The 12,781-nt window shown below is 34.9% G+C and overlaps 1 non-coding gene and 1 pseudogene across 1 annotated transcript; one reads left to right on the top strand and one right to left on the bottom strand.

Annotated features, from left to right (window-relative positions):
* Window positions 1-12,781, top strand: part of LOC131274716 (eukaryotic translation initiation factor 3 subunit E pseudogene) — a 37,364-nt pseudogene that overhangs the window by 19,909 nt on the left and 4,674 nt on the right.
* Window positions 3,670-3,833, bottom strand: LOC111764053 (U1 spliceosomal RNA). Its single transcript, XR_002796759.1, has one exon. It is a non-coding gene; the product is annotated as a U1 spliceosomal RNA (small nuclear RNA).

Genomic DNA, 12,781 nt, shown 5'->3' on the forward strand with positions numbered 1-12,781 from the left:
TAAATTGATTAACTTAGTGTGTGTGTATTATATATATATACAATTAAAAAATATACAAGAATATCCTGTACCAGGATTATATCATGTTAATAGAGCAAATAATTGAAAAATAAGGACTTAAGGGAAAATATAAATGCTCTTTAGATCAAGCAGTATATCCTGAGTTCCTGTATCAAATAATTGAAATCTAACCAGTTTCTAATCATCAGCTTATCTATTCAAGACAGAAATCATTTTTATATATTTTTTGAGATGCACACATCTACTTGTTATAACTGCTCTAAAATCTTTGATAGATATTTAGTCTAAGTTAAAAGCATTTCTCTCATTGTGATGAAGATGACATCAAAATAATTGCTTGGAAAATATGCATATCATTCAGCAACATAACAAGATGGTATTCATAGGAAAATTGGTATTCATGAATGGAGAAGGAAGTCTTAAATGATAGTATATATGGAAGCAGAAAGAGGGATACATGGTTTTGTACCCCTTATAAAACAAAAATCATTAGCCTATGGGAAAGGCAAAAAACATATAATGTTACTTTGATTGTGACTTTGGAGAAATTCAAATACCTTAATGTCATCATGCTAACAAGAAGCAGTCAGCAGTCAGCCATGTGCAGACCAAAACTATGTGATGATTCTTGTTTATCAAAATAAATACTTAGAAAATTGACAAAAAGGCCATGGGCAGGATTTGTGGACTGAGAACTGAGAGGAAAGAGACTTGCTATTATGGAAGATAAGAAATCATGTACTGCTCAAACCTACATATCACTAAACAGAAGTCACCAGTCAATTACCTTTATGGAACAGAGTTTCTCAGCAACTTCAATCTTTTGAGTTACAATTGTGAGCAAACATCTCAATAAAGCACAGCATTGGCAGAAATTGAGATTTTGAATGAGAATAAACATAAAGAAACCATTTTTAAGTGGCCACAAAAATGCTGAGATACTAAACAGGTATGTGTGACATTTTAAGATGACTTTGAGTTGTCCTAAATGATATTGCAGGTCAGATTATGGACTTTATACATCCTGCCTTAACCTATTGAATGTACTGGGGGAGAGTGTGAACTACAGGGTAAACTATTTTCTATGTGGTGCAGTAGTGGTCCAGAATGTGTTCACTGAGTGTGATGAGTGTGCCACAATGATGGAGTAGGTTGTTGGTGTGGGAGGCATGGGGTGGGGGGATCGGGAGTATATAGGAACCTCTTATATTTTTTAATGTAACTTTTTTGTGTGATGTATATATCTTCAAAAAATACAATTGACAAAAATGATGGGGTGGTGGGTAGGGAGTAGGGTATAAGGGAACCTCTTACTTTTTTATTTTTATTTTTATTTTTTTAACTTTTTAAATGTAACCTTCTTTGTGATCTATTAACTTTAACTTAAAAAATGTAAAAAAAGTAAAACAGAAAAAAGAAACTATTGCCTAATACAAAAAAAGTAAAGAAATAAAGGATAATTTTGCATCTTCATTGTGCTTTGAGAAAAATATCTTACAGATAAGAGAGAGAAAAAGTACTAAGGAATATTAAATATTTGAGTTTTAATTAAAAGTTCATTTTATATGAAGAAACCTTGAAGAATATTTTTCATAATATATATTTATAATAAATATACACTGAAATTATGGACAAAATAAATGACCATATTATCCCTGAGATAAAAGTGAAATTGGAATTAAATATTACAAAAATTAAATGCATGCAAAAAATTTCAGGAATTGAAAACTTAAGTTTTCTGTTTAGAATAACATACTATATGCCAGGCCCATTAATGATAACACACACTTAGAAATATCAATAAATATGTAAAATGAAATGGCATAGTATCAAGAAAATGAAAGAAGTAGAATCTGAAGACTATTAGATTTTTGTCAGGAGCCACTGAGAAACATAATTCAATATTAAACATATTAAAGCAAACATGCTCTGTGAGTAAGTTTCTATATAAACCAGAAGCTTTTAACCCTATCCAGCAGGTACGAATATCTTCATAATCAGGGAACACAAATGACTTCTATCTCTATCTATTGCTATATGACCTAGAAATTGTTTCTATAATAAATTTAATGAAAAGTTCTGAGGATCTTCTGAGATTTTCTTTTTACAAATGAGATATATGATTATTCATCATCATTTTAAAAAATTTTACATTATAAGAAATGTAGGATTTTCTTGCCTCCTTTGTAAAACCCCAAAATTTGCATTTATATTGATTTTTTAATCACAATTTTTTTTCATTTTTAGATTTCCATGAAATGCCATCATAACATTCTTTTTGGCTCAGGTCTCCATTTGAATCTAGCTCAAGAAAATATCTCATTATTATTGCTTCACTATTTCAGCTTCAGGGGCATTTTGGTGTTAATATAGTTCTAATATTTTGAGTCAAACTGTGTAATCACAGAGAGATCTTCAGGTAACATTTTGAAAAAATATAGTAAACAATTGAATCAAAAATATCCAACTTACCTGATGAGAAAAATTCTGCCACATGGGGAAGAAAGATTTAGGAGTGCAAATGATTGAAGCTTTAACAGTACTATGTCTGAGAATTATTCATTAGGAATATCAAAGAAACTAATTAAATAGAATATAAAAATAAACCTGAAATGTGAGAGAATATTATTTTCCCTAACATGAATATATCTTTGAAATATTTAAATGATAAACAAAATCCATGATTCACTGAACAAAATTAATGGAGTCCCTTCCTGGGTAGATATACTTTTAACAAACTTTCTGCTGCTGGATTATTTATAAACATGTTTATTTTCTTTAGGATGGACACATATGAGTCATAGCTCTCATAAACCCTGGTTAACATTAATTTCATCCTCAAGGGAAAAAACTTTCCTTCAACATCTACATGCTAAAGAGTTCTTCCCTAAACCCTTGAGATAAATTAAATTTGAGGGGTATTTCTTTGAAGTAAAATTAGCAAGCTGATTTTTTGTTGTTGTTAAAATTAAGAAAAGAATTATTTATTAATTCTTTCCCAATTCACAGGAGATTCAATATATTTTAATTTATTCTAGATATATCATATAGGAAATACATAAAATATTTAACCATAGTGAAATAGATTTTCTAAAGATTTAGAACTAAGATTATGGCATTAAGGAAAATCATCTGCAGATTAAAAATAACTGAAAAATTAAAACCAATTTTACCAGTAGCTATGAAATGTAAAGAAAAGGAAATATTCAATACTTGATTTTAAAATAAAATATGAAAAAATAAAAATAAAAATACAGTTTGTGGCACAGACTGGAACTCTTACTCACCAAATACATTTTGAAAAAGTCCTCACATATAGGATATGTCCACTAATGTTAGTTTCCACTCAGAATGTAAATTATTAACCCTTAGCAGAATTTATTTAGGAAAATCAATAGTCTTTGTTCTATAATTTTTCGTTAATGACTGGCAATCTGAAGAGAAGCATAATGTGCAAAAAACTAAGGAACTCTGTGAAAAATCTTGAAAGTGAAGGCTACAAATAAAGATGTCACTTTCTAAGTGCTGCTACAGCTTCTTAACAGTTATAAAGTTAGAAATTTGGTGGGTAGGGGTTAGAACTCAAGCCCATAGAAGCAGAAATCCCAATTTACTTTTTTTTCTTCTTCTTCTTCTTTTTTTTTTTTTGGTGAGAGAGAGAGGACACAGTCCCCCACTACCTCAAATTATGCAGTGAAGTTTCCCACATTTGGGGAAATCTCAGGGGTCAGCATATCCAGAGTGCAATGAATAGGCCTTGACCAGGGAAAACCACCTTTGTGATCATGGTGTCTCCCCTGCCATGTAAGTAAGTAATGCCTTTTACATTTTAACAACCTTCTAATTTCTGGATTCATAGTACTCTTCTGAATTCACATATTGGCTTTTTCATTCAAACTGTTAGAGTTTGTTATAGGTTGAAAAATAAGTTTCAACTGGAAAATATTGGTTCACAGAGTGATGGAAATCTTCTAAATACTATATATTTCATTTTATAGTATCAAAATAATTCATTTATTAAAAATGAAAGAGATCACAAGCAGTCATATGATATATTTTTACAGATTAATTTTTAGACTGAACTAACAAATGGTATTTTAGTTTTAACTCTATAATCTCACTCTCGTAAGTGATATCAGGTGGCTGTGCTTCACTACTTATTTTTTTATAATTATTTTTAAAGAAGCTTTAGATTATATAAGTGCTAAATAAAACATATAGGGGATTCCCATATGTGACACTCCCTTTCCCTCTCATGCTTTGTCACATTAACATTAGTGAGGTACATTTGTTACAGTTTATGAACCCATATTGAAGCATTGCTACTAATCATGAATGACAGTTTACATTATAATTTGCCCCACACAATTTTGTAACTAATGACAAAATATACAATGACCTGTATCTATCACTGCAATGTCATAGAGGACAAATCCAATGTCCAAAAAATACCCACATATTACACCTATTCTTCCCTCTCCCAGAATATCTGTTGGCCATTGCCTTTATATCAATTTAAGAGTTCTTCATTACTAGAATGATAATTCTATAGTACAATAATAATTTCAACTTTAGTCCATTGTTCATTCCCCAATCTTGAGGATTGGGGGATGGTGATGCCCACTCTGCTTCTAACTGAGAGGGGGATAAGATCCCATGAGGCAGATGGATGGAGCTATCTTGCTTGCTGTTGCAGATACTCTCCTAAGGATGGGAGTTGTCCATCATCATCTCCTTGTTAGTTGTACTGGGTGAGTCCAAAGAACAGCAGAATTGGTATTGCAACTCTACTGAAATTCATGACTCAACTGGCAAATGGCTAGATGAAAAATTTGTTTCTGGGACATATATTTATCAGATACAGTGCTAATTATTGGTTCAAATAAAAGGGGTTGAAAGCCAAGGGTAGAGAACATATAAATGAATCTAATTCTCTTATGCTGGGGATCATAAATTCCAAAGTAAGGCAGACTGACAGGGTGCCAAACTCTGGAGGTGTCTGTCCTACTTACAGTTTCTGTATATTACCAGAGACCACAGGAACCTCACTATTTAAAGAACTGAATACTGTGGCAGCCAATGAAATTCTGCTGACATTTGCATAAGTGTAACCTCTGTAATGACCTCTTGATACAATTTGAAATCAGTCATAAAAACTCATTTGCATTTACCATCTCTTTCTTTTGGTCAAGGTATTTTTCCAGATGCTTTGCTAGTTGGTGCTTGGAAATACTCTTTTTTTTTTTGCAGACATAGAAAAGCCAATCATCAAATTTATATGGAAGGGTCAGAGACCTGATTAGCCAATGCCAGCTTGAAGAAGAAATTTTTTCTTTTCTTTTTTTTATTTTTTTAAAAATTTTTTTCTTTATTTTTTTACCATTACATTAAAAAAATATGAGGTCCCCATATATCCCCTACCCCCCTCACCCCACTCCTCCCCACATAACAACAATCACCTCCATCATCATGAGACATTCATTGCATTTGGTGAATACATCTCCGAGGATTGCTGCACCTCATGGTCAAAGTTCCACATCATATGCCCACACTCTCCCACATTCCATCCAGTGGGCCATGGGAGGACCTACAATGTCTGGTAATTGTCCCTACAACACCACCCAGTACAACTCCAAGTCCCAAAAATGCCCCCACATCTCCTCTCTTCCTCCCATTCCCCACACCCAGCAGCCACCATGGCCACTTCCTCCACACCAATGCCACACTTTCTTCAATTACTAATCACAATAGTTCATGAATAGAATATCAGTAACTCCACTCTAATCCATACTCTATTCCTCCATCCTGTGGACCTTGGAATGGTTGTCTCCACTCCACATCTATATCAAGCAAGGGCTTAGATTCCACATGGATGCTGGATGCAATCCCCCTGCTTTCAGTTGTAGGCACTCTTGGCTCCATGGTGTGGTGGTTGACCTTCTTCAACTCCATGTTAGCTGAGTGGGGTAAATCCAATAAACCAGAGTGTAGGAACTGAAGTATGTTGAGGCTCAGGGCCTGGCTATTACATGGTCAGTCCAGAGATTCAGGTCCCCTGGGTATACATTAAAGCCCAGCACCAACTACAGTTCCAGTAAAAGTAACAGGAGAGGCTTGTGAACAAAGATCACATCTGAGTCCAGCTCCATCACACAGAAACACAAACTCCAAAGTAGGGCCAACTGAGATGGCACCGAACTCCATCTGCCATAACCATAGAATCAGTGGGTCTCTGTAGCCCTCAGAAGAACAAATTCCTGGGGTTGTATCTACTTTATCTGTCTCTGGGACTCTGCTGAGGTGTGCATAAGGGCAACCCCTCTGATTACCTCCCAGCTCTTTTTGGAGACTCATAGCCATATAAACTCATTTGTCCTTTCCATTTTCCCTTGATTTAGGTCAAAAAGCATTTTTAACTCCTGTTATTATATGTAGACAGAGATATTTTGCTGGTCCAAGTTGAACCATTTATTCAAGGTAGTTTTCTAGTTACATCACCAGCTGGTACTTGGTAGTAATCCCTCGGTGTCAGGGAGGCTTATCCCCGGGAGTCATGTCCCACACTGAGGGGAAGGCAACGCATTTACATGCTGAGTTTGGCTTCAAGACTGGCCACATTTGAGCAACACAGAGGCTCTCAGGAGGTAACTCTTAGGCAACCTGCAGCTCTAGGTCTTGTTCTTATTTCACGTCCACAGGCTCACAAGCATACTCCTTAGTATGAAGGGCTCATTGTTGGACCTTCCTTCTTTTTGGTCTTTGCCATTGCACTGGGGGGACTGTTGCTGTTCCTTTAGGGACTGTGATAGAGCTCCCCTGGCTAGGAACTCAGCACTCCCTCAGTTGTTGTTTTTAAGTGTAACCACTAATAAAATATCCAAACATTTTTATGTACCCTGGATATATGCCCTGTAGAACTCCCTGCCAACCATGTGTCCCCTGTCAATAACATCCCACACCAGTATTCCTCCCCTGCCATTGTTGAAACTCTCTGTGATCCAAAACTTCTTGAAAAGCGAAGCCCAAAATATTGCCACATTCCATTAATAGTAAAATGGAATATAGTGATGAGTTTAAAGGTTAGACATAGAAAGCATATTAATTTAGAAAAATTAAGGTAAAAATAAATTGGGATATCAAAAAATTTAAAAATGCAAAAGCTTTGTTTTTGATGTTTTCCCTTCCATCACTGCAATAAGGTGTTGCCCTGTATGTAAATTGGCAAGGCAACTACCTCTGTCTTTTCCTCAGTGTCTATGTCCTATTTTCTTTTTTTCCTAATTATTAAGCTTATCTTCACAAAAGTTTTAGATCACAGTAATTCATATATACAATATACAGTACTCCCACATATCCAACATAAAACCCTTTTCTGTTCCACAGCAATAATCTTTTTACATATTCATACTATTTTTTACTGAAACTGATACACAGATATTGAGACAATAGCTTTCAAACAAGGTAACAGGTGGGTTTACCTTGTGGTTTATATTTTAGACTATACAATTTTCTAAATTTTTAGTTATCTTATGCTTTACATTATGATTTACCTTTTAACCTATCAGCCCATATATATTTTTGGTGTAATTTAACATGTCTTATATCCATCCTTGTGTAATCTTGTGGAACACTTCTATTTTCTACACCATTATATTGATGCCATCTATTCAGTACCTCTTTCCCCCTCCCCTTAGGGCACACAGTGACAGTCAATCTTCATTGCTTGAAGGTCCATATTCAGAGATACTTTCCACACTGTTGAGGGCTTGATATGCTAAACTGCCCTAAAGCACTGGGAGCCCCCATTTCTCTCCAGAGATACAATTGCCTCTATTTGAGAACATCAGTACTCCCCAGGACGTGGGCATACCTTCACTCTCATGATACGGGGCTCTAGCCAATGATATAACCCACTATGGCAAGATGAGCACTCACAAACTCCCAAGAAACCTGCCCTGCATCTGATTATCCCCTTTAAGAGTCTTAAACAGGTAACCTTCCTTATTATATTTTTGAAAAAGTTTTCTCAGCATTGTACTCTGAACCAAATACCTGACAACCTCCTATGTTCATCTGTTACGCCACCCTCCCCCTAATTCCTTGGGTAATATTACCCATCCTCCCATCCCTAGCCCCCTCAAGCCCATAAAGCCCCACCCAAAAATAACCCTATGCTACCATTTTATCCCTTCCTTGTACAAATACTTACCTCCAGCTTATCATAGATTTCACCCATGTAGGTGTCAGCTTACATCCTTCCTCTACCCCAATTTCCTTTAAGCCTATCATCCAGTCTCTAGCTCTTTAAGGCACCTTGTTACTTATTTCATATCATTAAGGTCATGTAGTATTTGTCCTTCAATGCCTGGGTTGCTTCACTCAACTTAAGGTTCTCAAGATTCATCCATGTTATCATGTGTGTTTGTAGTATATTCGTTCTTAAAGCTGAGTAGTATTCCATTGTACGGATATACCACATTTTAATTATCCATTCATCTCTTGATGGGCATTTGCATTGATTCCAACTTCTGACAAAAGTGGACAATGCTGCCATGAACATTGGTGTGCATATATCAGTTTGTGTCCTTGTTTTCAGTTCTACAGGGTATATACCCAGCAGTGGAATTGCTGGGTCATATGGCAAATCTATGGCTAGTTTTTTGAGAAGCCACCAAACTGTCCTCCAGAGTGGTTGGATCCTTCTGCATTCCCACCAGCAGTAGATAAATGTACCCATTCCTCCACATCCTCTCTAGCACTTGTAGTCTTCTGTTTTTTCATAGGTGCCAATCTTATGGGAGTAAGATGGTATCTCATTGTAATTTAGATTTGCATTTCCCTGATAGCTAGAGATTTGGAGCATTTTTTCATGTGCTTCTTAGCCATTTGTATTTCTTCTTTGCAGAAGTGTCTTTAAAATTTTTCCTATTTTTTAAATGGGTTGTTTGTCTTATTATCAAGATATAGGTTTTCTTTATATATGCAGGTTATAAGTTTTCTATCAGATATATGGTTACCGAATATTTTCTCCCATTGTGTAGACTCTCTTTTCACTTTCTTGACAAACTCTTTTGAGGTGCAGAAGGCTTTAATTTTGAGGAAGTCCCATTTATCTATTTTTTTCTTTAGCTGCTCATGCTTTTGGTGTGAAGTTCATGCAGCCATTTTCTATTAAAGTTCTAGTATATGCTTCCCTACACTGCTTTCCAAAGGCTTTATGGTCTTGGCTCTTATATTTAGGTCTTTGATCCATCCTGAGTTAATTTTTGCATAAGGTGTGAGATGGCAATACTCTTTCATTCTTTTACATATGGCTATCCAGTTCTCCAGGCACCATTTATTGAATAGGCCATTTTCTCCCATTTGAGATGGTTTGGTGGCTTTATCATATATTATATGACTATATATATGAGGATCTATATCAGAAATCTCAATTCAGTTTCATTGGTCTGTGTGTCCCTCCTTGTGCCAATACCATGCTGTTTTCATTACTGTAGCTTTGTAGTATGTTTTTGAGGCCAGGTAGTGTGACTTCTCCAATTTCATTTTTCTTTTTTAATATGTCTTTGGTTATTTGGGGCTTCTTTCCTTTCCAAATAAATTTCATAGCTAGTTTTTCTAGTTCCTTAAAGAATGCTGTTTTGATTTTTATTGGGATCACATTGAATGTGTAGATCAGTTTTGGTAGGATAGACATCTTAATAATATTTAGTCTTCCTATCCATGAACAGGGAATATTTTTCCATTTATTCCATTTATTTAGGTTGATTTCCTTGAACAGTGTTGTGTAATTCTCTGTGCAGAAGTTTTTTACATCTTTAGTTAAATTTATTCCTAGGTATTTGATTTTTTTATTGACTATTGTAAATGGTATTTGTTTCTTGATTTCCTTCTGAGCTTGCTCGTTATTGCTGTACAGAAATGCTACTGATTTTTGCACATTGATCTTATAACCTGCGATGTTACTAAGCTCATTTATGAGTTCTAGAAGCTTTGTGGTAGAACTCTCAGGGTTTTCTATGTACAGGATCATGTCATCTGCAAATAATGAAATTTTGGCTTCCTCCTTTCCAATTTAAATGCTTATTAAATGTGGTTCTTGTCTCAGTGCTTGAGCAAGTACTTTTAAGACAATGTTAAATAGAAGAGGTGATAGTGGTTGGCTGTGGGTTTTTCATATATACTCTTTCTCATGTTCAGAAAATTTCCTTGTATTCCAATCTTTTGCAGTGTTTTTATCTAGAAAGGGTGCTATATTTGGTCAAATGCTTTTTCTGCACCTATAGCTATAACCATGTGGTTTTTTTCCTTCAATCTGTTTATATGGTGTATTACATTGATTGATTTTCTTATGTTGAACCATCCTTGCATACCTGGAATGAATCCCACTTGGTCATGGTGTATAATTCATTTAATGTGTTGTTGAATACGGTTAGGAAATGTTTTGTTGAGGAATTTTGTGTCTATGTTCATTAGCGAAATTGGTCTGTAATTTTCCTTTCTTGTGGTGTCTTTGTTTGGCTTTGGTACTAGGGTAATGTTGGAATCATAGAATGAGTTAGGTAATGTTCCTTCTGTTTCAGTTTTTTGGAAGAGTTTCAGCAAGTTTGGTGTTAGTTCTTTCCAGAATGTTTTGTAGAATTCACCTTTAAATTCATCTGGCCCTGGCCTCCATTTAGTTGGGAGATTTTTAATGAGTGATTCTTTTTCTTTACTTGTGATTGTTTTGTTGAGATCATCAATTTCTTCTTTTGTCAATAGAGGCTGCTTATGTGTTTCTAGGAATTTGTCCATTTCCCCTGAATTGTCATTTTTGTTGGTATATAGTTTTTCAAAGTATCCTCTTATGATAGTCTTTATTTATGTGGGGTCATTGCTGGTATCTCCTTTCTCCTTTCTTATTTTGTGTATTTGCATCTTCTCTCTTTTTTTCTTTGTTAGTCTCGCTAAGGGTTTGTCAATTTTATTGATCTTCTCAAAGAACCAGTGCTTAGTTTTGTTTATATTTTCAAGTGTTTTCCTATTTTATATCTCATTTAGTTCTGCTCTTATCTTTGTTATTTCTTTCTTTCTTCTTCCTGTGGGTACACTTTAGTTTTTTTTTTTTTTTTACTAATTCCTCCAAATGTGTAGTTAGTTCTTCCTTTTTTTTTTTTTTTGAGGGATGAATTTATGGCTATACATTTCCCTCTCAGTACTGCTTTTGCTGCATCCCATAAGTTTTGGTATGTTGTGTTATCATTTTCATTAGTTTCAAGATAGTTATTAATTTCTTTTCATGTTTCTTCTTTGACCATTTTCCTAAGAGTGTGCTATTCAATTTATATATCTTGGTGTGAAATCTGGCCTCTGGCCCTTGCAGATTTCCAGCTTCATTCCACTGTGGTCAGAGATATTATTTTGTATGATTTTGATCTTTCTGAATTTATTGAGCCTTTCTTTGTGTCCTAGCGTATGGTCTATCTTGGAGAATGATCCATGTGCGCTTGAGAAAAATGTATATCATGCTGTATTCAGGTGTAATGATCTGTATATGTCTATTAGATCCAGCTCCTCTAATATACTGTTCAAAGTTTTTGTTTCTTTATTGATTCTCTTTTGAGATGTCCAAAGGTGATAGTGGTGTATTAAAGTCTCCCATTATAATTGTTGAGGCATCTATTCTTTCACTTAGTTTTTCCAGTGTTTTCTGCTTGTATTTGGAGGTGCCCTTGTTAGGAGCATAAATATTTATGATTGTTCATTCTTCTTGAAACATTATCACTTTCACTAATATGTAGTATCCATCTTTGTCTCTCACAATTGTTTCGCATTTAAAGTCTATTTTGTCTGATATTAACATAGCTACTCCTGCCTTTTTTTTTTTTTTTTTTTTTTTGGTTATTGTTTGCTTGTAAGATTTTTTTCCAGCCATTCACTTTCAACCTCCATGAATCCCTGGGTCTAAGATGTGTTTCTTGTAGACAGGATATAGATGAGTCATGTTTCCTTTTCCAGTCTTCAAGTCTGAATCTTTTGACTGGTGAGTTTAATCCATTGACATTCAGTGTTATTACTTTCAAGGAATTATTCATGTTAGCCATATTTTGTTTGGTCTGCGTTTGTCATATTTTGTTTGTTTTTGTCCTTCTCTTTTTGTCTTTTATGTTGCTCTTTCACTCTCCTCCCAACTCTGCCTTTCCTGTTTTTTTCTTCCTTCCTGCAGAACTCCTTTAAGTATTTCTTGAAAGGCAGGGTTCTTGTTGGCATATTCCTTTAATTTCTGTTTATTCTGAGAATATTTTGAACTCTCCATCATTTTTGAATGCTCGTTTAGCTGGGTAGAGTATTCTTGGTTGGAATTTTTTTTCTTTTAGTACCTTGACTATGTCATACTACTGCCTTCTTGCCTCCATGAGAAATCAGCACTTAATCTTATGGAGCCTCCCTCGTATGTGATGGTTTTCTTTTCTCTTGCTGCTTTTGGAATTTTCTCTTTGTCTTGAGCATGGGATCATTTGACAAGTATATGCCTTGGGGTGGACCTGTTGGGATTTATGGTGTTTGGGGTGCAGTGTGCTTCCTGGACATGTACATCCATCTATCTCTCAGTAGATTTGGGAAGTTTTCAGCCATTATTTTCTCCAAAAAACCTTCTGTCCCCTTTCCCTTCTCTTCTCCTTCTGGGATGCCTATAATACGTATGTTTGTGTGTTTTGCATTGTCATTCAGGTCCTTAAGTCCTAGCTTGATTTTTCTGTCTTTTTATCGATCATTTCTA

Source organism: Dasypus novemcinctus, chromosome 20 (genome assembly GCF_030445035.2).
Source record: "Dasypus novemcinctus isolate mDasNov1 chromosome 20, mDasNov1.1.hap2, whole genome shotgun sequence".
Lineage (NCBI taxonomy): Eukaryota > Metazoa > Chordata > Mammalia > Cingulata > Dasypodidae > Dasypus > Dasypus novemcinctus.